The following is a 27,590-nucleotide window of genomic DNA, read 5'->3' on the forward strand; positions in this document are numbered from 1 at the left end:
CTTAAAAAACGACATTTGAAAAAATGATCTGCCAACTTCCCGTAGCAGATCATTTTTAGCAGATCAAAAAAAAAAATGTGAGTTCTTATCGCGTGCAGTTGAGTTCTACAGTTCCTGATACTTTTTAGAAATAGTTCTGGCGTTTTTACCTTAAAAAACGACATTTGAAAAAATGATCTGCCAACTTCCCGAAGCAGATCATTTTTAGCAGATCAAAAAAAAAAAATGTGAGTTCTTATCGCGTGCAGTTGAGTTCTACAGTTCCTGATACTTTTTAGAAATAGTTCTGGCGTTTTTACCTTAAAAAACGACATTTGAAAAAATTTATCTGCCAACTTCCAGTAGCAGATCATTTTTAGCAGATCAAAAAAAAATGTGAGTTCTTATCGCGTGCAGTTGAGTTCTACAGTTCCTGATACTTTTTAGAAATACTCGCGTAAAATGAAACACTAGAAAATTTATTTATGTCATATTTCATCACGCCGTAGCACCATGCCGTAGCATCATGCCGTAGCATCACGCCGTAGTATCATGCCGTAGCATCATGCCGTAGCATCATGCCGTAGCATCATGCCGTAGCATCATGCCGTAGCATCATGCCGAAGCATCACGCCGTAGCATTACGCCGTAGCATCACGCCGTAGCATCACGCCGTAGCATCACGCCGTAGCATCATGCCGTAGCATCACGCCGTAGCATCATGCCGTAGCATCACGCCGTAGCATCATGCCGTAGCATCACATCGTAGCATCACACCGTAGCATCACACCGTAGCATCACGCCGTAGCATCACAGCGTAGCATCACGCCGTAACACATGCCGTAGCATTACGCCGTAGCATCACGCCGTAGCATCACAGCGTAGCATCACGCCGTAGCATCACGTCGTAGCATCACGTCGTAGCATCACGTCGTAGCATTACGTCTTAGCATCACGCTAAGCCGGGTCCAGGTCGGGTTTTTTCAAATGTCGTTTGTTAAGGTAAAAACGCCAGAACTATTTCTAAAAAGTATCAGGAACTGTAGAACTCAACTGCACGCGATAAGAACTCACATTTTTTTTTGATCTGCTAAAAATGATCTGCTAAGTTCACTAACATGAAGATTGATCGAGAAGGGAAAGGAAAGATTTAATCGCAATAAATTAAAAAGGTTTAAATTTAATTTATTATTTTTTCATCGAGACCAAGATTAATACTTTGCGACAGTCAGTCCAAATGTTCTTGTATGATGAGAGCTGTAAATCAGAGCATATAGTATTGGAATGGCATCTCAAGATGCAACAGAGCAATACGCATCATTCTACGAAGCTTCTCGTACAAGGCGATGTAATTTAGTAGATCGTTACATTCACAGATCACAGAAACTAAAGGGAGATATGGTTAGGGGGCGGGGCCGGTGTCGCAGCAATATGCCCAAAAAAAGAACAAGCTGTAGCGGTGCTGTATACGTACGTCACTTACAATCTAGTGTGCGAACGAATAGTCGCTCTCATATTTTTGTGTGATGACACGCACACAACGCGAAGTATTGTTTTGATTTTGTTTACTGCAGTTGTGTGCGTAAATTTTTTATGAGACACGGTTTCGTACTCAGCGCAAGCGATTGGCATCTCTCTAGATCTCTATGGTTACATTCCTTCCGTAGTGGTCACACATTTCGATTTAATTTTATACATTGAGTGACAAAAAGAGAAAAAATTGCAGACTTTGTCGGACAAAAATTTTCATAAACATGTTTCGTAAACGCAAACATGAAGAGTAATGAAAACCGTAATTAATAACTTACCGGTATCAAGGTAAAAAAGAATACAACCTTTAATTAAAGACATATAAACAAAAAGAATCTTCATTTTCATTTCAGTCATTGAATAAAAAGTTATAAATAATTAATACGTATTAATTCACACAAAAATATTCTCTGCATTTTAATTTATAGACTGCGCAAAAGACCCCATCAGATATTAATTGCTCTATCAAGGTTCGAAAAGGAAGACAAAGGTTTCAATAAAATCCACTGACTCAACAATAATTGGATTGAGCACGGGACTGGCAGTAATAAAAATAATTAAAATTGATTTGAAAACATGGTTTGCGTAAGTACCATCAAAATTATAACGTTATTTACTGCGTAACAGAAACGTATATTTGTAGGTTTCTTTCTACAATAAAATTTGATTAATTGCTTACGCTTTCACATAAAAATGTATATTGCATTGTATTGTATGTCTAGTTATATGTCGTTTGAAATTAGTAAGCAATTACATGAATTAAAAGTGTGGTTAAATATATATATATATATATATATAATATAAATAATATAATTTATGACTGAATATAGTATATATATATACTATATTCAGTCATAAATTATATTATTCTCGATCTAGATAGCCAGTTACAGCTGTATTTTCTCGATCAATTGATATCATAGGAATTGGCAGATGCTTCACAATGTTCTGCTGCTTTTTTGATTCATATCTATCTTATATTACAGCCATAAAAATAATTTTAGTTAATATTTACAAGCTAACTGATCAATCAGTTAATATGTAGATTCATCTGCTTGCTTAAAATATTGAAATACAAACACGTAGTATTTATAAGTAATCCTTGTTTATAATTTTTGTGGTTTAGTTTTTCTCATAAAACGTCTAGTACATAAAATATTTTAACTATTGCTCTGACTTTAATGTTCTTCGTATTACATTTTAGAACCGTCAACCTTTTGCATTTTAAATTCATACTCTTATATATGTTTGATATATTCTTCAATTTATTTGGGCACTACGTAGATTTATAATTTACTCATATTTTTAAGACATGCCGCGTACGGTATCTTAGCGTGTAAATGCAATATCCATACTAAATGTATAACGTATGTTGACAATAAATTATCCAAATTTAATTACTGAACCCTCAATCCACTGTTCGAACTCGAACTTGGCCGTATTTCCCATTAATAACAATTGTTTTGTTCTTACACAAGTTTTAGGTCATCCCAAGTAATACAAAGTAGCTTTTTTCTATTCAACAACACAAAAGCAAGAAGTAGTTCGAGTCGAGTTCATTTTAGTTTCGTGGAGTGGAAATTTTGCAAGAAACTTTTATGCCGTAATTACTCGAGTCACTGTCAATAGTAAGATGGATTATGAGCATTACTCGATATCCTTTCTCGGAAACAGGGAGGCCTATTTATTGTGATGAAGATTTATGATGTTAGAACGGATGACCCCTTATATTATGAGGTTGATAACGCATCTGCAATTTTGCTTTTTTCGATGTTTGTGGATCCCTAAGTCCATAGTCCATGTTGCTGCTGTTCTTTTTTGGTTGACTTCAATAAGCTTGAACATAATATATAGCTTTGTAATAGCTGAATATACTTTAAAGCATAATATATAATATTAGCCATAACGGCTTAAGCAATGTGGTAACCGATCGCGATGTTTATAAAAAAAGTAAAGTGAAAATAAAACATACACTGTTTAATTGTTACATCTAGATGGATTTGCTCGTCAATGGCTGCTACTTGAAATGTATACCCACGTGTACTATAAAAATTATAATAACATTTGTTATCCACTATTCTGTCTGAAATTGTTATTTATAGATTTAATATTCAACGTTTGAGAGACTGAAGGGTGCTTCCTGTAGATATTTATAGATACTTTGTACTTTGTATTTTCTCGAATTGTTATAAAACGAAGTAAACACAATATCTTAACTGAAGTGTATTTCTAAAAATAAGTGTTGTAAGCAAAGCAGTTCGGTCTTCTTATTATTTTATATATTGGCTTAAGATAGACCAATAGAATTTCATACTCGGCAATTATTCATAGATTAGAATTAACTTTGTTTTTCCTATATTTTTTGTAGGGATATGAAATTGTTTTTTTTATAGTTTCCAATAAAAAAAAAAAAATATTTTTCCATTGACACTAATCAAGTTTCGAACCGTATAATATTATTAGGGTATAGAAGATTAAAACCATGTAATACAAGGGGTAGGTAAACTTTACGAAACCTAGGGTTATTAATCTTAAGAAGGTGAAAAAAAAAAATTCATGGGTTATGATAAAAGTAAGTACCTTCTTAAAAAATTTACTACTTTTTCATTATTTAGTATCAAGTAGACTGTTATTACATGCCATTTGTTGTCGTTTACCAGAATGTGCAGTTTTAGCTTCAAATTGTATTGCCACCAAAGACGAGCGAGGAAGTGTCCAATAGACAATCAACGATAACAGTTTAGGTTAAACTCGTAAAGTAACAACCTGCAATAATCGTTAATTTTCTAAACACAGAACAGCGTTATAATAAAGCCGGAAAGGAACTTATATTGTTTTACTTTTCACTCCCATAATAAAACTGTTCGCTGCAAGTTGCGAGTGTCGACCACAAACTCGTGGAAACGGCTGAATAATTTAATAGTTCCGCGAAAAAGTACTTTAATGATCCTCAAAGGTTCGTTAACATTTCACAATCCCGTTCCTTATTGAAATTAAAACCGGCCAAGTGTGAGTTTGTTTCGCGATTGCGGGTTTTGACTTTTGTATACAACCTACGTAATTTTACGGCTCAATAAGTTTTCTTGATTTAAACGTCCTTTGAGATATGTTTCAGGCTTCAGCCGACCGCTATAGAAGTTTTGCTTGTTTAATGATTGAGCTCAACTCTTTCCTGAAATCATGATATTAAAACCGTAGTAATTCAGCCATATTTTTGTGTCTTTGTATGTGAAGGAATGTACGTCGTGATTCACGGTAGGTATGTTGTAATTATACGAGTAATGTTCCTAAGTTTGGCTAAATTTCGATTAAGGTTTTAAAGAAAAAATATAGAAACACTTACAAAGTGGACACATGTTTTCTTATGGTTTAGCTTCAGATGAAATTCAAATAGGTTTTATTAATCAATTCCTTCCAGACTTTACTATCTTTGTGTTTTTATTAATTTCTTCTCGGACTAGGTACCTCTTTGTGAATCCAAAACGCTTACAATTATTATTTGTACCAGACAATATAAAATGTACAATTTATTAATATATAAGTTTCTGCATTATCGAGCGGCTGGAAGCAAGATTAGACAAACATATAACTTCTACAGCTACGACGTAGCTCCTCGTCTTAAGTAGTCTAAAAGATAGAAAGGTATATCTACACATGATCTACACATACGTAGTAATTATAAAGAAAAATGACTTATCAAAATGATATTGGTTATACATGCAAAATAAATTACTATTAGGTTTATAATATCCAAGCGAAATTTCAAGCTCGGTATAGCTCGGTATATTCTAAAGGGAAATGGAAATTGTTACCTACAAAGTATTAACTAGTTCATAATTAGATAATATTTGAAAATTTGCTTGTATATAAAAAATAGGTACCAAAATTTTTTTATTATATTTCAATATTCATGGAATAGAAAAACTGGATTCTCGGAAGTGTATATTGCGTATATTTGCTGTGAGGTTCAAAAATATTTCACCAGTAGGAATTTCCTATAAAATATGAAATTATTGTGTGTGTTTTATTCACCTTTTCTCACTTTGTTGTTTCAGGTATGTATTCATGTTCACGGGGCGGTTTATATAAATAAAATACAAAATGTTCGGTAAGCTTTGCTTTTCGTATAAAATGGAACGAGGCATGTTTTCAAAACCACAATTACGAATAGACTGGGGTAGAAGCCTTTGAAAATAATGAAAAGATAAAAAAAATCGCAGTCGGATGAAACCCATTAGAAAAGGAGGGGAATATGATAAAAATGTAAGGAAAAATAAATTACGGTCAATCCGAGTTCGGGAAGCGGGAGGGGGGAGCTTTAAAGAGAAAAAAATGGTTTCTCTCGATTTCCGACAAAACTACAAGTCCTATAGAAAAAAGTTCAATTTTTTTTTTTTTTTTTTTTTTTTTTTTTTTTTTTTTTTTCTATACTGCAACTTAGCCATCTGTTTATGTAAACAATAATCTAATATGGTCTCTGATTTTCATCTGTAAATATGTTTATAGAATGAGATTTGCATCCAGTGACGCAAATCTCATCATTTGTCTGCGAATCTTATCGCAAGATCGGGTATGCTATTTCTCTTCAGGCGAGAAAATCTCACAGTGCCCCCTCCCTTCAGTTCAGCAGCTAATTTATTTATATGGTGTCCCAATCTGCCTTGATATTTCTTGCTGTTTAGTTCTATTTCTTGCTTCACTGTGTGCAGGTTGAGATCTAAGTTCATATATTTATTGCTAATGTATGGTGGGATGTTGAACATAGCTCTCATAGTTTTATTCTGGAACCTTTCGAGAATTTCGATATTGCTATGGCTGGCTGTTCCCCAGAGCTGAATGCCATAAGACCAGATTGGTTTTAGAATAGCTTTATAGATAGCCATTTTACTGGCATCATTCAACTTTGACTTACGTCCGATTAGCCAGTACATACTACGTACTTTACAGTCTAGTTGTTTGCGTTTGGTCCATATATGTTTACGCCAAGTAAGACGACGGTCAAGATGCATTCCCAGATATTTTGCGTCATCTGATTGTGGGATCTCTTTGTTCATAAGTTTGACAGGTGGACAGGTTTTCGTTCTAAGTGTGAAAGTTACTTGTACTGATTTATCTGTATTAGCCTTCATGCGCCATCTATCAAGCCACTCTTCGATGCGGGTAAGGTGATATTGTAGTTTAACTGAAGCAGTATCAGGGTTTTCGTTTGTAGTTAGAATAGCCGTATCATCTGCGTACGTAGCAGTAATGGTGTTGGGATCAGTTGGTATATCTGATGTGTACAAAAGATAAAGTACGGGACCAAGTATGCTACCTTGAGGTACTCCTGACTTAATTTCATGCATGTCTGATATATCAGAATTATATTTTACTTCGTAGCATCTTTTAGCCAGGTAAGAATTTAGTAGTGGGAAGAACGAATGTGGGAGCATTTTTTTAATTTTGAAAAGAAGCCCGTCATGCCACACTTTGTCGAACGCTTGGCTTATATCTAGAAAAACTGCGCAACAATATTTTTTACTTTCCATCGCTCTACCTATAACATCCACCAGCCGATGTACTTGCTCTACGGTGCCGTGCCCTTCTCTAAAACCGAACTGATGAGTTGGTATTATCTTTGCTAAATGTTCTTGCATTCTGTTTAGGATAATCTTTTCCATTAATTTTCCAATAACAGGAAGCAGACTTATAGGTCTATATGAAGACACTTCATGAGCTGGTTTACCTGGCTTCAGGATCATAATCACCTGTGCTATTTTCCACTGGCTTGGGTATACGGATAATCTTAAGCATGCATTGAAAATAGTGAGTAAGAATAATATTCCCTTTTTTGGGAGATTTTTTAGTAGGGTAGCATCAATGAGATCATATCCAGGACATTTACCTTCTGAAAGTTTCATGATTTCCCGCTTAAGCTCCCTAATTGTCACGTGTTTTAGTGGTAAGCACATTTGCATAGGTGAGTTCAAGTGATTTTCTACTTCATTCCCAAGACATCGGGTACTACATGGATGCGGTTCGAAAACATTATGCAAGTAATTAGCAAAAGTGTTAGCTTTTTCGCTGTCAGAGCGAGCCCAGGATCCTAAAGGTGTTTTTAATGGAGTTATTGGCTGCTTGGGACGCTTTAGGTATTTTGTAGCCTTCCACAAAGAATAATTCGTGTCACTTGAATGTGTCAGTCCAGCCAGATACGATTGGAGATTCTCGTTTACCGACTCTTTAATTAATGTTTTCAGACGTTGTGAGGCTTTATTGAACGCGGTCTTATCATTGGGATAGTGAGTGTTTAGCCATATTTGGCGAAGTTTACGTCTTTCCTTAATGCAGTCTTTGATCGACAATGGGTAAACATGTTCTTTGACTTGTTTCGTTTTATGATGGGATGTGGACTTGTATGCTGCTTCATGAATTAATTGATTTAGTGCTTCTATAGCTTGTTCTACCTCATCGATTGTTTTCATTCGGACCCTAAGTTGTATGTTCGACGTGATTATGTCCTGATATTTGTCCCAGTTAGTGCTCCTGTTGTATATTTTAGATTGGACTTCTATTAAAATGATCTTACCACATATATTGAGGACAACTGCAGAATGATCTGACAAGAGATCCACGTCGGATTCGGTATTTGTATTGTTAATGGCAATATTTTTGGATATGAAAAAATCCAGCAGGTCAGGTGTTTTATGTTTATCAGTTGGCCAGTAGGTGGGTGCGCCAGCGGACAAACATTCAAGGTTTAAATCCTTTACTACTTGGTAAAGCTGTCTCCCTCTAGTTGTTGTTAACCTAGAACCCCAGAACTGATGTTTTGCGTTCCAATCGCCTCCAGTTACAAAACGATGTCCAAGAGTACAGAAGAAGTTTTTGTAGTCTTCTCTAGTTATCTGGTGTTTGGGCGGACAGTAAACTGCAGCTAGTGTGATGTCCGAGCTTGTATCATTAACTTTAATAAGAGTGGCTTGAATTTTGTCAGTGGAAAATGGTTCCTGCGGGTAATGTTTTATATTCGATTTTACGAGAACTGCCGTTCCTCCATGTGCATTTCCTGATGGATGATTGGTGGTATAAATATTATAGCCCTTAACTGAGACATAACTTTTGGTTGTGAACCTTGTTTCTGATATTAAAGCTATATCTATGTTTTTCGTGAGGAGATAATGTTCGAGCTCTAGTCGCCGTGCGACTAGTCCGTTGGCATTCCATGTGATTATTTTAAGGGTAGGATGATTTGTTTATTTGGCTGCTGATAAGCTGGATAAATCGATCCATCATGTTGTCTACCATGTTAAGCATCATGGTTTGAATTCTGTTAAACATTTGTTCTAAGATGTCACCAAGTTGTTGCATTTGAATTGGCTGGTCTGTGTTATTTTTATTGTTTGTTTTGTTTTTCGTTATGTCTAGATATGTTGCGGAAGTTCTATTATAGGTTTTAAAGGTTTTTGGCTGTGGTTTAACACCTTCAGAAATACGTTTTGTTGGATCCATACTTTGATGTGTTTGTTTTGGTTGTATTTTAAATAGGTGTTCTTTATACTGTTTATACTTTATGCATCCCCTGTAACTAGCAGGATGTTTTAGCTGGCAATTAGCACAAGTTGCTTCCGTATCTCTTGTTTTGGTACAACTAGTGGTTGGATGGTCTTGCCCACATTTGACACATCTGAATGGTCGATAACAATGATTTTTTGAATGTCCAAATCTTTGACATCTTTTGCACTGCAAGATTTCTCTTTTTTTATATGGTGGTTCAAAAGATACTTTCATGTGGTTTAAGAATTTCAGTTTGAATATATCCTTATTGTTTGGTTTTGGCTCCAGGTCTACATAAAAGAGGGGTAAGGGTTCTTTTGATAGTCTGTGGCGCACATTTACTAGTTGCCTTACTTCATGTCCATGGGCCTTCAATTCCTCTTTTATTTCCGATAAATCCTCTGAGCAATGAAGGCCTCGTAAAACAACTCTGTAAGGTTTTTCACTCTTTAGCATGTAGGTATAATGACTTATGTTGTCCGCGATGAATTTTTCTCTTATTGATTTGTAAACATCTATATTTCCAGGCATTATTTTCACAATATGTCCCGACCTTAGTGTGGTCATAGTGTAATTTTCTACTGTAGCTATTTGCGACAATAGGGTTTTGAGTGAGCTAATATCTAGAACCCCCGTTACAAAGATTGGTTCTGGCTTTGGTGGCTTTTCTAAATCCTTATCATTAGTTTTATCTTCTTCATTGTCTAGTATTTCAAACTGGTTTTGTGTTGGAATGGCATATGCCGTCACATTTGTCTTTTTGTTTGCATTTTCCGTCTCCGGAGATGTTGTTTCCATTCTTTTTCTTTTAGCTTGAGGTATTTGGTCTCGTTGCCAGGTTTTATTTTTGTCTTTTGTGTTAAATAGTAAATCGTTAGTATTAATTTCCTGCGGTATGGAACCAACGGAGTTGCTTCGTGTTTTTATAAATAAACTTTTGTGGAAAGTTTGTTGAATCATAGTTGGATTAACATTAGTTTTGGTTTTTGGGGTAAGTTTGCTCATTTTGTTCCCACGAGTATTGGACGAAATAACAGGTCACTTAGGGGTGACGCCATTCCCTAAGAAGGCAGAATACAACTACGTTTGCCAGGTCCGTAGAGGTTGGCGCTAATGCTGTTCATCCATACAGCCATGCATCCATTTGGCACGTTTCCCACCATTGGATTTGGGTAATTTTTGAAGAGGTTTTCTTCCTCGCGGTCCGGGCAATTAAGCCAAGACCCCCGTTCCTGGTTAAGAATCCAGTAGTTTACGGCTTGGAGAGGTCATTTCCTACCTCTGATGTTATCTGCAGCTTAAGATCTGCAGTATCAGGTTATTTACCGCCGCCCGAGACCCGGCGTTGTCGTTCGATTGGCGCCACCCAGGGGACACGTATAGGGTTGTGGTTAGGCATTTCCTATGGACGCGAACGACTTCATCCCCCAAAAAAGTTCAATGGCAAAGTTGTAGGTAATTAAAAGTTCTACAACTTTTGTATTCACAATTTTTTCACATAACCTAAAAATTTAGGTGAATAATTCAAAAAACCAAGTTTTTGGTCTTTTATTTCTATCTACTTCAAAATTTGTTTTTTTTCTACGAAATTTGGTGGAAACTTACTTTATTATGTCCCAAATACACTGTAATTTATTTGATTGAAAATATTTATTTTTTCGCCTTATTTTGAATTAATACCAAAAAAACAACCTAATTTTCAATCGAAAAGTCATCCGTCAAAATATCAGCTTTTTTCAAAAACTTGGGGTGCCTTTTATTCATTGAAATCTCTACTTTCATATGGTGTAAAAAAAATAAACACCACCATAGTAAATGTTCTCAGGAAATGCATACAAACAGTCTGAAAATTAGCTTTTACTAAATCAGGCACACTTCTTGAATTCTATATCTTCTCTTGTATCGGCTTTTCGGTAATATTTCAAAAGAAAAATAATTATCTGTTCTAAGTTTAATATTTTACAGCATATTCAAAAGCAAAATGATGTCGATAAAAACATTTCAGGTAGTTCGAGAAGTGTGCCTGATTTAGTAAAAGCTAATTTTCAGACTGTTTGTATGCATTTCCTGAGAACATTTACTATGGTGGTGTTTATTTTTTTACACCATATGAAAGTAGAAATTTCAATGAATAAAAGGCACCCCAAGTTTTTGAAAAAAACTGATATTTTGACGGGTGACTTTTCGATTGAAAATTAGGTTGTTTTTTTGGTATTAATTCAAAATAAGGCGAAAAAATAAATATTTTCAATCAAATAAATTACAGTGTATTTGGGACATAATAAAGTAAGTTTCCACCAAATTTCGTAGAAAAAAAAAATTTTTGAAGTAGATAGAAATAAAAGACCAAAAACTTGGTTTTTTGAATTTTTCACCTAAATTTTTAGGTTATGTGAAAAAATTGTGAATACAAAAGTTGTAGAACTTTTAATTACCTACAACTTTGCCATTGAACTTTTTTCTATAGGACTTGTAGTTTTGTCGGAAATCGAGAGAAACCATTTTTTTCTCTTTAAAGCTCCCCCCTCCCGCTTCCCGAACTCGGATTGACCGTAATTTATTTTTCTTTACATTTTTATCGTATTCCCCTCCTTTTCTAATGGGTTTCATCCGACTGCGATTTTTTTTTGTTTCAAAAATTATCTACTCTAGTCTAGAAGCATTATGTTTTGAAATGATGTGTATTTGATATTAATATAATTTAAATTTTCACATTCATTTATATTACAAACCAGTGTTCTATATAATCAGAACTTACGGTCGACATTATTTATATGAGTGATTCCCAACAACGTGGATAAAATACGATACACGTTTTAATTACATCTATTTAATTATGTATTTCATAAAAATTTATACTGAAATTATGTATAGCAAAAGCACGTGGAAGTTATTTTTATAAAGTTCTATACAACACTGAAAGAAAGGTATTTGTATAACGTTTCAAATTAAATAAATTCGATTCAGAAAAAATACAAAGTAGGAGTCCAGTGGAGTGAAAAACAGATGGTTGCATTTCTAAGTAGTATGAATATTTAATGTATCATTTCCCGGCTCCGAGAATTCATCCGAGTTGAAAGATTTATATCGCAAAATCTCGAATTTACGGCTGTGCACTTTAAATATCCTGGATATTTCTTCAATATATGCTGACGCCACATGCCTCCCGTTTACGACTCGCTTGACAAATGTGTTTAATTTTTACATTAAATTTATTTATTTGATAGAAATTTCTCGTTAGCGCTAAAATAATTCCTTATAAAAACAAATTGAAATAAATCACAACACGAAAAATGAAATGTTATAGCATTTTCGACTCTTGAATAAATGACATTTTTAGTCCTGAAACATTTACTTTTTCGAAACAGTTGATAAAACCAAATAATTTCAGAGTTCGTAGAAGCAGTTTATTCTTTGATTAAAAGACGAATCATAATTTTAAAGTTGTTAAAGGTTACCATGTCCTCTCTGAGTCTGAAGGATTTTATTAAATGTAGACGGACTGAAGTGTATCATGCCAATTTGAACACATTTAACATTTCAACACGTGGAATATTATAAACATGTGTCTGTGTTCGTGTGTAGGTATTTATAATTAATGAAGTACTATTGAACCTTAAATATTCGTCTCTAAGGGTCTTCGGCGAAACCACAACGAACATCGGACGAAATAATATGTATGATATATTTATCATGTTCCAAGCACTTCTTAACAATATGTTGCAACATTAATAATTTTTTTAATATTTTATCAATGGATATTTTTTAAACAACATACAGTTTCATTGTAAGATCTCGTTTCTCTAATTATTGGGGAAATTGTTATAGACCGGGAGATACTGACACAAAATTTCGAGTCATTTGTAACAGGATGGCGGTTCTACAGGGGTCTTAGTACGCAATGACAAAAAGAAAAACGATGGTGTGAACGCTGGTACCGGCGGCTTAGACGCGTGGGCGTTAGTCGAACTCGTCGGAAAATAGCGAAAGTCAAACGATTTGTAACAGTATGGCACTTATTTTTCCTGTAAGTTTGACGATCAACAAATATAAATACAAAATTTCAAAGATCTATGTGTTGGAAATCTTCACTTATATAAATTAATAATAAATTAAGTTTTCAAGTATGACAGCACTTTTTCCCCCTACTAGAAGTATGGCAAATATAATAATGGTCACATTTTATCAAATACTCTCCAAAAATCCAAATGCAATACTGGTACAAAAAGTTTGGCGAAATAAAAATTTTTTGCAGATTTTTGGCGGTATGGCGACCATTTGGAATCGTCCGAAAAGTATGGCATGGCGATTTTCGTAAATGGCTGCACGACGATAGTTACCTGTGCAAAAGTTAGCCTGGTACAAATGGTTGAATAATTGTTTTATTTAAATCAACACATTCGCGTCGGTATGGCGGGCTGTAAGTCACACCGGAAAAGTATGGCATGACACTACCGCCTACTTCTTTTTTATGGGCTATCGGTAAATTCTAAAATTTTTGTGTTACAAATCGTTTGACTTTCGCTATTTTTCCGACGAGTTCGACAAACGCCCACGCGACTAAGCCACCGGTACCAGCGTTCACACCATCGTTTTTCTTTTTGTCATTGCGTACTAAGACCCCTGTAGAACCGCCATCCTTGTTACAAATGACTCGAAATTTTGTGTCAGTATCTCCCGGTCTATTATATTTAAAACAAAAGCGTGCATTGTTGTAAAAGAATTCCAGCTTTGGGTCGGAATATTTCGCAAAAGGGTATTTGTCGGCGTCAAAAAGAATTCTTCGAAACGTTATTTTCCTTTTAGCGAATATCTTTCAAATCTATTTATGTTGCTATCATTACGCAATAAAATATTCATATTATTATATTGTATATTATGAAAAGCGAAATCTTGAAAACCAAATTAGTCGGAATGGATATATTTTGGTGACTTTAATATATAATGGTTTAAGGGTTTGCCGGTTTCCGTATCTATCGAACGATTTTATGCTTCGAGAATATGGATTTCTCTTGGGATTAGGGTGAGATTTACCAATACATTATCTCAGTATTATGGAAGCGAGATAAATAAACAATGTTTTTAATATAAGAGAGAAACAGTAAAGACAGTAAAATATAAATAATATGTAAAACGAACTTGACTTTTGATTTTCAGAATATGAATGTTTAGATGAAGGTATAAAAGTTTGAAATAGATTATATACAAAAGTATACTGATGAGCTGAGCTGGCTGATGTCAGCATTTGAGTTACAGTTTAAATATGGCTAAAACCATCCAACCAAAAACGATTCGATGGTGACGAATGTAATTAAACCTACTTCAGAGAGCGTTATTGGTCCTATTACTGAATTGGAGCGGTAGGGTTTATAAGTATGCGTGTTTTGTATCAAAGATACGTCATTTGGGAGAGCTTCCGCACAGAATTCTGCGGCGCTCACAGCGCTATCGATTTTCCGCAGTCAGCGGGCGCGGCGCGGGGCGCGGCGATGCGGGGGCCGCGGGGGTCTCTCAGCTGAGCGTCCCACCGCCCCTGTAAACATAAACACAGGTTCCCTCTACAGGATCGACATCAGTCGAGGTGAAATAACGACACTGAATATTTATGAAATCCCCGTATCAGGGATTAAGACTCGACTTTTCTAGGTCATTAGTTTGAATGAAATTTGTCAAATGAGCCGATTTTAGCGTCTTGTATAAGTTGCGGGGTTAGCAGTTTTAATCTTGTTTGAGTGTTATAAATATCAACGTGACAGTCTAAATTTATAAGCTTTTATGATCACGTTTTTCTATTTGTAATTTTAATGTTACAAATTGAAAAGAAACAAAAAGGTTGAAATATATTTCAAATTTACATTTTTACAGAATGTATTAAAATAAAGATTATTTCTATCGTAGCATTAATAATAGTTTGTAAGAGTTGGCAGCGTCCCGATTATTCTAGACCTAAGTTAAAACAAATGATATTGTAAAGGTCAGATGTTAATCAAGTCAGTGACTTCAGGATCTACAATAGAAAAGTGAATGTATAACTCAGAAACGTAGGTATAACTCCACTTTAAGGGTGACTGATTAAAATAATAAAACGAATAAAGCTCAACCCGTGAAAAAGGTATGTTTAAAGGAATCTATTAACCTAGTTTCTGAGTCAGGTGCTTGCTGTTTCTCATAATTAAATACGAAAGCATTCGTATTGCAAGAAAAATTTTGTCTCGCCGTTTTTTAAGAATTTTTTCGCGTGCTCTTCATTAATTTAACATAGTCTCAAGATTCATTTTCGTAGACCTACCTTTTGTAATACGTATTATGTGACACCTTAAAAACATTTTGAACTTATTAAATGGATTATAGTCGGATACTGTCTGTATAAAATATGATCCATTTTTAACAGTGGCAAGATAAAAATCACATTATAAATTATTAAGGCCAACGGATTATATTAAGGCCAACTCTATTTAGTGGTGGATAACATACGTGAGATAATAAAAGAAAACATATGTCAGATTATTACTAAAATAGGTAGGTATGAATCTTATTTTTATGAACGATCTACTTAGATCATTAGGTAAACGATCTATTATAACATAATTTCTGTTCAAAAATAAGGAATTGCTGAGTTGAACATACCCTGTGTAAATGCAAAATGATCTATTCTTTGACTCTTCACAAAACTTTCGATAATATCGCAAGCATTGAACTTTATCTCGTACAACTAAACTAAAGTTCAAGCAAAGAATACACGATAGAAGTCAAATTGATTTCGCATGTTCGAAGATAAACTTTTATTCAATTTAATACACGGGCAAATTGAATACGATGTCTGCGCAGTACGTGCTGTATACAACCAGGTATTACCATACAATTAAGCCTTTGATTAGGTGTCGGGAGCAATTCAATCGTAATACTAGTTTCGTGTGCATTGGCTTCTGATGGCCCGTTGTGTACATAATCTGGCGTGAGTGGTCCATTGATTCGTGTATTGAATTCTTGGTGTCTTGGTATGTGCTTTGTATCGCTTTCTCGATGTATGAAGCAACCGTCGACTGCAGTAATTCGATAGACATTGGTAAGTTAATGGGACAGTACAATGTGCTATAATTTGGCAAGGGCTTCCCTCGTTGCGTTCTGTGCACATGCTGGCACAATAACAATGGATTGCGAATATTATGTAATTGTGAATGTATTGAAATATTGTTGTGGCTATGGACAAATATTCTTGACTATTAAAATCTGGCTATTCTAGCATTATAGTCTATGACGTTTATTGCGCATTTATGGAAACATATTGTGAACAAAAATATCAAAGAATAAAAACTAATATAGAAATACTAGATCTAAAGCGGACACATCGCTTTTGATTCATAGTTGCTAAAGTTCTCTAGTATAGAGCTTTGTGTTGTGCAGAAGCATTCACACGACAAAGGCCAAATTGAAGCTATAGAAATACTTATTAATTCCGTATACATTTTTAACGGTAAGAGCAATTCAATTTTTTCTATAAACTCGTGATATCTCTCACATATATTATTAATTTTCTGTGTCTAGGTTTCTTTAGCTCTACACGTGTGTTACCTGCAGAGATAAATGAAATAATATATCTGTGTATGATATCGTAAAGATCTGACCAGCCGTTTTTCGTGAAAGTCAAATATCCAGTCATCAATTCATTCTCAGGAACTTTTATGTTTTTATGGTATCGAACAAACAGTGCATACGAATTAAATAAATCCGTATTAGCTTTGGTATGTTAAAAAAAATCCGCACGGTGTATTTTGCATTGATATACAATTTTTACTTTCACATTCAGGATCTTATTGTTCTCACCCTCAAAGTGGATCGCTTTAAAATTTAACACAAACACATGTACCGCGTAAAATATTTACGTTCACATAAAATGCTCTCCAGTTTTAGGAATGAGATTTTTATGAAACAAAAGAGTATAAATTATGACTAAGTCGTATTTTCAAAGAGTGCAGACGCTCTTCGCTCGCGGTATCGCTTTTTGTTTTACCGATTTCTCTACAGTATTTGTTTCGAAGCCGGGATAGTACGGGATACACTGTGATTAAACCTTAGGAAATTTTATATCACGTCCGAGAAGAATTGTGTTTCGCTGAATGGAGTTTTTAAAAGAGATTGCTCTTTATTTTTCCGAAATACTGGAAATCCGACTTTGTGCGGATTTACTCCGCTCATGTTGGGAATATTAATAAAAGAACTTCGAGAGCTATGCTTGTTGCGAAGTTATGTTACGTGACGTATTGTTGAATAATTACGCTAAAACAATAGTAAACAGTTCATAGCAACTAAATAAGGAAATGTTCTGAAGTTATCATTGTTGTTATACTTTCAAGTACTTCGACTTGACTTTCGTAACGAATAAAGTTAGTAGCGTTTGTATTAATAAATCTATTTTATTAATAATAAGAGTATGAATTATAGTATTTGCTATGTATTCTGAACAAGTTTTAGGTAATAGACTCTTAATTCCCTTATTACGTTAAGTAGTTTTTGTTTTTAAAAAATTGAAGTATGTTTTTCTTCTGTTTAGCCTTTCCAACTAAAAAGGACCTTTGTCTCTTTATTACTTTAGTTCTTAAAGCTTTTCATCGAGTGATGTCACTAAAGTAACAACGCCTGTTCAAAAAGTCGAATCTACCGCAATGTTGATTTTCATTGCTGCTAGCAGAACTCATTTCAACAAAGCTTACGGATGAAAACAAGCAATAGAAACTGTAAAAGTTTTTACATAAGCTTATTTCGTGATCACTACGTCTACAGGGAATATGTAAGTATGATTTAACATACTATATCATATTTAATTTAGTTTCTTGTATAAAATAAGAAGTTAAAAAAAAAACAGAACAAAAAAAAAATCTTAATAAGAGACTCGGTCTGAAACAATTGACTTCTAGGCATATAGAAAACAAGAGGTCCGCCCCCGGCTTCGCCCGTGGTACATATTTCGCAATAAAAGGTAGCCTATCATGTCCTTTCTCGGGTATCAAAATATCTCCATACCAAATTTCATGCAAATTGGTTCAGTAGTTTAGGCGTGATTGAGTAACAGACAGACAGACAGAGTTACTTTCGCATTTATAATATTAGTAAGGATTTAATCACTGTACTATTAAGTTCTACATAAAAAACATCGATCAACTATTACTTACCAAATAGAGGATTGAGTGCATTATTATATGGTTGAGTTACAAAACTCATATACGATCACAAATTAGATTTAAAAGTTACAAACGAGTTCACAGTTGCGGCAAAATTATACCGCTGTTTATTACTGCACATCCTATAAAAACATTTAAATTGAATGTGAAATGTTTTGTATTTTTGTTTCCTGTGTAACTTTCCCGTACCCCATAGCGCACGAATGAATAAATAGACGCTATGAAAGGCTAGTTATTTTTATTTATTTCTGTCCTCTAACATCAGGGTCGGCCATAAAGCGAACCCCAAGTGTAGCACTCTGAGTAATATTTTGTAATCCCTCTTATCTCGAGAGTGCTATTACCTTCCTGTGCGGTTCACCTCTGCAAATATACTGCATCCACGACGCAACATACGTATGGACTTGAAATTTTCATATTTTCGTGTGCTATGAATTTTTTGCCATACCAGTGAATGGTGGTAACGAAGAGCGCCGTTCAATTACTTTTAAGCCCCTTTTCTTCTTGTTACTCGCATGTCGTATTCGTTTAAATGGTTTTACTTTCCTCTCCTCAATTCGTGTGTATAAAGTGGCAGATGTGATATTTTGTATCAAGTTTCCAAGCAAAAATTCTTCAGATATTGTGAGAAACCTTCACACCCAAATGATTTTAAATACGAAGGAATTCATGATGTATTTATTGTCTGGTATAAAAAAATGGTTATCATGTGAATGAGAATAAAGATCATTGGAAGAACAATTTTTCCATTAAACTCCCCATCTTAATATGCAATTTCTAAGCAATGTGTAAGAAAAAAGAGCATTTATTTGCTTCCACTTCAATCAGTAGTACAATGCAAAGAGAACAATGCTATTGATTTTTAATTAGTACCAGCTTTTAAGACTGATTGCTCAATGAAAATTACTGAGAATGCTGGCGCAGCAAGACGGCTGCAAGTTTCGTAAGACTTGGTGAGATAAATCGTTTTCCAATAGACGCCATTATTGAAATGATGGTTATACAAATTGATACACTGAAACTGTATTAAAAGCAAACACGCATTGTTTGTGTAGCCTTGTGTTTGAATTGCGTTGGGGCGATTTATTTTGTTGAAAATTCGCAAGACTACTTTTTGTATAGATGAAAAGAATTTTAGAAATAGAACTTACTTTATCCGATTGTATACCTGAGGTGGCTGGGAAAATCTTTGTGGTTCGATAGATTAAGGCAATGTCTTAATAATATTCGAGGATTGGTTGTTTTTAGGGCTGATTTTTCAATCCTCGGTTAAGGGCCGATTTTTCAATGCTTGGATAAAACTTATCCGTCCAATAAAGTATTACACGATAATATTAAAATGTCACGTAAACTGTCAAATACGGCAATTAGAAGACGTTTTTAAAATGGTAGTGTATAAAAATACATTATTCGACGAATAACTAATATACATACTTATAGAGAAATTTAATTAATGTTAAAATACATACTTAAAGAGAAATGTCAAATGTAATGAGCAGTAATTTCTTTTCAATTATGTATACTTAATCTCTGGAAAGTTAAAAAAGTTCTTCATAGTTACGACTAATTAAAAAAAAAAATCAACATGCAATCACATTTTAAATTAACTCACTCAAACGAATAATTTTCACAAGAGATTACTTTTTATTTACGTGGGCGCATAACTCGTCATATTTACAGAAACATGTAAAAAACAAATTAGAGGTCACATAATATCAATTCATGTGAATGTTTAAAGCCCACGAAGCTAATTGAAAATCAAATTACATACCTATTCAGAAAGTTAGAGTTTTTGAATGTTTGCACGAGTTTAAATTTCAGCTTTGAAAATATTTAACTGTAAACACTAGTTATGTATACAGAGTAACATCAATGTTTTAATTTAACTCGTTTGTAATTAATTTTATTACGTTTTAATTTATGTAGTTTCAAGTCTGTTAAAAACAAAATGTATGTTAACATATAGAAACGTATATGGGCTCATGATGTTGATGAGACGCAGCACTGCGAACCTATTTAATTGAGGAACTAATTTGGCCTATTTAATTCTAACAACCCTTTTGGTTTTTCAATTTATTCAGTGAGAAATTGTTGGTAAATTAAAAACAATATAAATAAGATTCGATTCCTGGAGAGAGGGATCCTTAAACAAAAGTATAAAGTGCCTTAGCAATGCCATTGGCATACTTTACTAAGAAGCCTTACAAAATAACGCATTAAATACGCCTCTTCAGACGACATTAGCTAAGTGCAAGTTAAAGATCCTGATATTTTCTTAGTTTATATTTTCATTTAATATCTTAAGAATTTCCAGAGAAAACATACCTAATATTACTTACCGTCCAACTAACGGTGACTAAACGTTCAAATTAGTCAGTTAGTTCAGCAGCTAGTCGAGCTAATTTGTTCTTTATGAGTCCCAGTATCGTCGATTGTGTAGAATTAATTTAGCAAAGTAATCCAAGGAGCTGGGAGCTTGTGATAAAGTAAGTTCTAAGAGCGTGCAACTATTGTGTAATATCCAGACAAAGCCGCGGTACATGGCTTATGACAGCCATATAAATGGAAATTGTCGCGATTTAACTTTCTCGAGCTCATATTGCGGGCTGCTTTCGGAAATGACAGCGAAGCGAATAAAGAACCTTATTTACATGACACTTGTGTGTTGAAGTTTATGTAGTTCTATAGAAATTTATATTAGCAGTACTATTTTTTTGTGTGGTGTTTCTCGATGTTAGTCAGAAGGGCTGTTACATCTTAACGCGAACGCGTTCGATGTGATCGGAAGATCACGAACCTCGGCTTGGGCTGTCGCTTGAGTGGAGGAGGCCGGATGGGCCGGACTCGATCGGCGCTTTAGCAGAACTAGAACAGCTAGAGCTACTTATACCACTTATATTTATAGTGGTCGATATTCGATGAGCGTGATCCCATCATTGTACCTTACTCAAGATAAAATATATAAATTAAGCGATAAATTCTGACCCGAATTCTTGAGCTGTAATTATAAAAATAAAATAGGGATTATTCGGTATGAAAAAGATACACGTGTCCTCAAATCTTGGACCCAGCTTTTTCTTGTTACTTTTATTCAGTCCTCTTGTTATTGTGCTCCCTTTCTATTTTTAGATTATTTAAATGAATGGAATTGTCATATTTTGCTTTTGATTTCACGTAGTTAGTGTAGCATAGACCGCTCAATAAGAATATTCAACATCAGTCGATGTTGTGGTCGATGTTCTGATTGTAACAATAAATCTGATTTTACAGGGTTATAAGCGCGTGTTTAAAGGTTGTGTTAAATTAATATACTTAGTTTTTCTTCCGTTTTTCCAATGTCCTTCTTCGGCTAGCTAAATGCTTCTTTCCCCAAATACGCCTGTATTCCTGAAAAGTACATTCATATAATATTATGGACTAGTAAGTCCATCACGGAAGCCAATCAGGAACGAGTTTATCAAACTGCACATAAGATAGGTTATAACTACTAGACCAACAAGTCAGTGAGGCATCACTGCGAATATTAATAGGTCAATGATAGTGATCTTGAAACTATATGGCGTCTATATATGGCTTTTAGGTAACTTGGGTGTTCGGAACGTAGGCTGAAGAATACTTCAATTACAAAGTTCTGATAGATCTCCAACTTGGCAATATTGCCGTGGCCTGTAATATGCACCTGCTCTTATATTAGATGAGTGCCATTATAGACTTGTTCCATCAAAGCTTGCATAATTTATAAAGCGCTCTATATCTCTCGGTAGATTGAAAGTTATCTTTTTTATAGATATTTAAACTGGGTTAAAAAGGTATATGTTACATGGTTTTATGTGGAACTTTATGAAAAATTTAGGATATAAAATCAAGTCGAAAATAGTAACGCTGATTTATTTTATTAAAGAATAAAATGTAACACGCATACACAACCATACGTAATCGTTATTTTAATGTGTTATTTATTTACGTAACACATGCGATACAATCGAGATTTTGATTACGATGGAATTTTAGATAAAGTAATAGATAGATTAGATTGTGTTTTTAATTGGTTTAATAAAGATAATATAAAAAGGAAAGTTTCATACAATTATCTCTATTGTATTCAGCTTAAATAGAGACAACGTATACGATATCTAAGGCTGGAATACACTATGTATATGTATAACCACATATCACTGACACTAAAACTCAGCGCCAAATTGAACTAACGTCGCAGCTCGAATCCTATTCCACCAGAGTCTTCAGAGGTGAAAACCATTCGAGAGATTAAATCACAACAGTGCAAATGGACAAAGTAAACTACAAACAATAGTGTCAACTGTCAGTTGCAAGAGAACGTGAAATTTACGTTAGCAATGAACCCGCGCCCTCGGCCGAATGCCTGCATCATTTATACCAATATACGGAGAAACAGCCATGAAAGTAGACAATAGAGTATATTACGGTCACAATAGCTTGGTTTATTGCCTGACACTGTACTTATTAACTGCATTCATGAGTACCGAGCGGGGCGGTCACACCATTTGCGGGGATTGCCAAAACCGGCGAACGTTAAATCGCATGAAGATAATTTTTGTTACTGTCAAAATTATACCGTCAATTGTTCTTTTATGTGCTAAGTGTGCTTATGTTTTTCTCTCATACCTTCATCATCTTGTTAAAGTATAAAAGCTTATGTATATAAATAGAAATATCGAAAGTAATACGGGTACTGAAGTTCTGAGAACTCATGTAATGGGCGTATTTGTAAGATGTTTGAGTTAGGTTCTGGTTTTGTTCGGCGTCTTCTATCAGCATTGAATATTTTCTATAAACATTAAAGCACTTTTTATTACCCAATTTATTTTGATTACGCTGAAAATGTCGGTTTTAATCGTCAATTGAAATATATCTAAATATCTATCACATGTTTCGTTCACCTTTCGTTTCTCTAATAGAAAAATTAAGTATTGCTGTTGTAAGTATTTTCAATATTCCAATTTGACGTAAAAATTAAATTAAAGGATAAACTAAATTCGTTCAAAAATTATCCTGGTCCTTTTTTACATATCTACGTATGTATACTTATAATTATTATAAGTATGGTGTAGTTATTACATGTACGACGTACGTCGAACTTATTACACAGCTTTTCTGTCCTTCGTTGAAATGATATTAAAAAAGTTAACAGCATTAAAAAGAACATTAAACCACACCATAATTACGTTTCAGGAAGTATGACGTAATTATCATCTTAATTAGCATAAAGCGTAGGTTAACAAGCAAGAGCATAAAAATCAGCTAGGCTCATTTACATAGAGAAGCGTTTTTGTTCGCTGACCGTAGCCTCAATACACCCAAGAGTCCCAATTTGCATGTTATACCAATTACATTTTACAAGTTTTCTAATTTCTTGTTAAGACAAATTACTGCATCACGGTTTCTTAGCGGATCGTGTGTTGTTTTGTTCTTTATAACAGGCTTTTTTTGCTTCTCCTGTATGTTTGTATGTAACCGACTCCCTTAGACTCGATTTTGACCCACTTTAAACGAACGATTTAATTCACACTTTGTACGCATATCGAGGATCAGTTACTATAAAGAAATTCATGAAATTGATCTTGTTTTTTTAGTTTTTATACAATAATATTAGTTATTTTATGAGAGAGGAGACAATAGATCAGACGCGATACCTGATGGTAAACGATTAGCGTCTACCATAATATGCATACGTAATAACTAGTAATAACGATAAAATATAAAAATAAAGATTTAGTTAATGGCCTTTTAGCTTCTACGTTTGTCTGTACATGAGGGCGTAATAACGATCATATTTCTACATTATAGAAAAATTATCCTACTCCGACCTACAAGCCTACATATTTGTAGGCTTTGTTGAAATAGAAAGGCGTTATAAGATAGTTATGTGTATGTTTGTGGCTTCGTATAAATTGGAATAAATTCACCCCTGATAATAACTAGGGCAATAATATCAGGGAATACATCAAAGCGATAAAAATTTCAAATTAGTTTTTTGATCATACCTACCTATTTTCAGCTATTCCTGTATCTGCATGGTTTATCTTCAATGTTTTAATGTATGATTTGTTTTGTGGTCAAACATATTATTCATTGGAATTGTGTATTTAATTTATATAAATTGAATAACCGATGTAACCATGTTAAATAATGTACCCAAATTAAATCAAATGATTACAACAAATAGTTGCAAACATGTAATTATATTTTGAAGTATCAATATTATAATTAATAATTAGAAAATAATGAATTTTGTTTTCGTTTATATGACAGATAAATAAATTACCTAACACTTAATAGAAAATTAAAACGTGATATGTTATTTAAACTGACGTTTTAGTTTTATTTCAGACAGGCCGTGTTTACTCCAGTGATAAAAATATATTTTTTTTAAATATGTTCCTATAAATGTGTAATATTAGTGTAATTAAATATTATTTTATATTTACAAACCTACAGAAATATAATAGCTCAGTAATAGATAGATATTATTTTAGACGTTTTAATCGATACTAAATTCTGACCCCGTTATTACTGTCAAATATGTTTATTTCAAGGATTAATGCTTAGGATTAATGATTATACTATAATGTCTCTCTTTCGATGTTTCTCATTGATTAGATATTAACCTGACATCTAGTAACCATCGGTTGACAGACACACCTCGTTTGTCACAAAAAGTACACCTTCAGAAACACAAGCTTAAAACAAGGGTGAAAAAAGATAAACAAAAGAGATCCGGTTGTTTGAGAAGTTCCCATTGTGGCACGAAAAATAACAATGACGAAACGTCGAGAGCCACTGAAATTGCTTTATAAATAACTGAAGATAAATATGCTTTTAATAACGATACCTGGAAACGGTAGAATTAAAAATAAAATTGTTTAAAACGTTAAGAACATGGTTTTGTATGAATTTGATTTTGATAACATTGCTTTGACTAGATATTCATTGTTTTTCTTAAATTTTATGTGATGTTAGCAATAATAACTAAATATTTTCTTGAATCAAAACGTACATCTATTAGTTTTATGCAACATGAACATACCTACTTGAAATACCATACATATTCATAACATAAATGCGAAAGTCTGTTTGTAAGTCCTTTTATCTGGGAATTGTAATGAGTAAAAAAATGGACCGAATAACGTTCCCACAAACGTTCCTAATTAAGTATGTATATTATAATATCTCATATTTTTGTAATTATATAGAGATTATTTGTATCGCTTGAAAATGCGAAGAATATTGTTTGGCAATACAATAATTTTTCTAAATATCACATAACAAGTAAAGGTATACAGGTAAAAATCATTCTTTCCTAACGTAAAAAAATATTCCTATGAAATTTCGTTTCTTATTTAATTATTTTGTAATCGTTTTAATTCTAAGCATGTCATATAATTATAGCAACAAAAAACAATTGAATTTGAAATGTATAAGATTTTCTTTTATTTGTTCGTTCCTGAGCACGCAATCTATCAGAACTTTCTAGAATCTAAATCAACAATCGTTCCGTACTTCGAGTAACCACGTTATTTCTATAATCCATTTGAGTTCTTATTAATCAGCTATTTAAACGGAATGTGTATATACATAATATATTATTGTATTATTATATTATTGAAACACTTTGCTTAATAAATTAATCAAATACATGTTCAATAGAAAAATATAATTTCAATTTCATCGCCGCGCCGTGTCCCTTTTTATAGGCTCTTACAATTCACAACATAAGCTTAACTATCAATATTATTGTCATTAAGAAGGGGGTTAAATATCAAATTATTTATTTGAATAAATCTGAATTTTTCCTGAAATTCTGTTTGTATATATATAGTACAATATTTAAAACTTTTTAAGTTATTTCAACAGTGTTTAACCGTACAGGATTACTTGCTGCTAAATGAATAAAATGATATAATTGAAACAGAAAATCCAATATCTATAAGCTATTAATGTAATTAATAATCATTTCATCGCTTTTCAATTAAAATGTATTTGATTATAACATTGACTGCTGAAAATGTAGATAAATTTATAACGAAACGTTCATACGATCATGTTACTGGGAATATCATAATCTACTTATGATAAAGCTTTATTTATTTTTATTCATTTATGTATCTAAACAAACTGAACGTCAAATCAAATATTTTTCTATGGAAATTCACATACTCTAAACAACTATAATACCTATATACTTAGATATAAACTATTTTGAAAAAAAATACATTAATTTTATTGAAAAAGTAAATTCTTATTTTGAATGTATTTGCAGCATTTTTATATTGAGATAAGAATATTTTAATGGATTTTCACAGCATTTTGTTCTATGCCTTCAGGTGATATTCAATTTATTTATCACTGTTCTGTTTTATTTCATTACTAGTGAGCTGCCCTCGCTTCGCTAAGCGATAATTCGCATGCACCGAAGTGTTCCAACGGATTGGAATACACATTTATCTTATTTATAAGTCAAATTACACAAGCATGTACATAAACTGTAAATAATTTTTTTTAAAAATAAAAAAAATAATCTATAAAATGGTGAAAGCCGCGTCAAAATCCGTTGCGTGGTTTATAAGAAGAATAAAGGCGGAGGTCGACTTTGTTTTATGCTATGTTGTGATATGCCAAATGTAGATAGGATATTACTTATGATTAAAATTAAATGCATGTGGCTGTATTTGTGTTTATATAAAAGTTAATCAATTTATTTCAGAAAGTGAAAGCAGTAGTAGAAGGTTGAACTAGGTGTACTTTTTCATGATAAATATGTTTTTCCTTTAAATAAACATAAACATCTTACACGCTGGGCATAAGGCTGCACTCTCTCGGGCAATGAGGCCTGGGTTCTGCGCGACCTACTTTATGGCGTAGTGCGTCGCTACAAATATATTCTACGTATGTTCATTAAAACTTTTCACGTGTAAACAGTAGAAGACAAGCGACAATCACGCTTGGTCCACAGTAATGAGGACTTGCTCATCAACTCTTCACGAGCTCTTATTGAAAAACTTGGCACGGGCTGCCATGTTTCTGGGTCACTGGCTCGGCTGCCTAACTTTAGGAATTACTTCGCCTTTGTGAGATTCGCGATGACTTTTCGACTCGCAACTTATAAAGTTTTGCTGGATGTTACTTTAATGTTAATGTGGCCAAGGCCACGATCATGACTGCGGTTTGAGTGTGGCTTTTCGTATGCGAATGGGAAATGTAGGTGATGGTCAGGTATAGCTGGATTCTGGACTCTATTTTGAGTTGTATGGAAAAGTGGCAGGCCTTGTGCCTTGTAATGAAAAGACGTGAAAGTCAATGTCTATTCATACAGAGTTGGGGAGCCTT

At 33.6% G+C, this 27,590-nt stretch overlaps 1 protein-coding gene across 1 annotated transcript in view; it reads left to right on the forward strand.

Annotated features, from left to right (window-relative positions):
* rho-5 (rhomboid-5) overlaps positions 1 to 27,590 on the forward strand; it is a 126,179-nt gene that overhangs the window by 32,225 nt on the left and 66,364 nt on the right. The window lies entirely within an intron of this gene.

This window comes from Colias eurytheme, chromosome 8 (assembly GCF_061535395.1).
Source record: "Colias eurytheme isolate Ceu_HAF_F1 chromosome 8, ilColEury1 Martin Lab GWU primary, whole genome shotgun sequence".
Classification (NCBI taxonomy): Eukaryota; Metazoa; Arthropoda; class Insecta; order Lepidoptera; family Pieridae; genus Colias; species Colias eurytheme.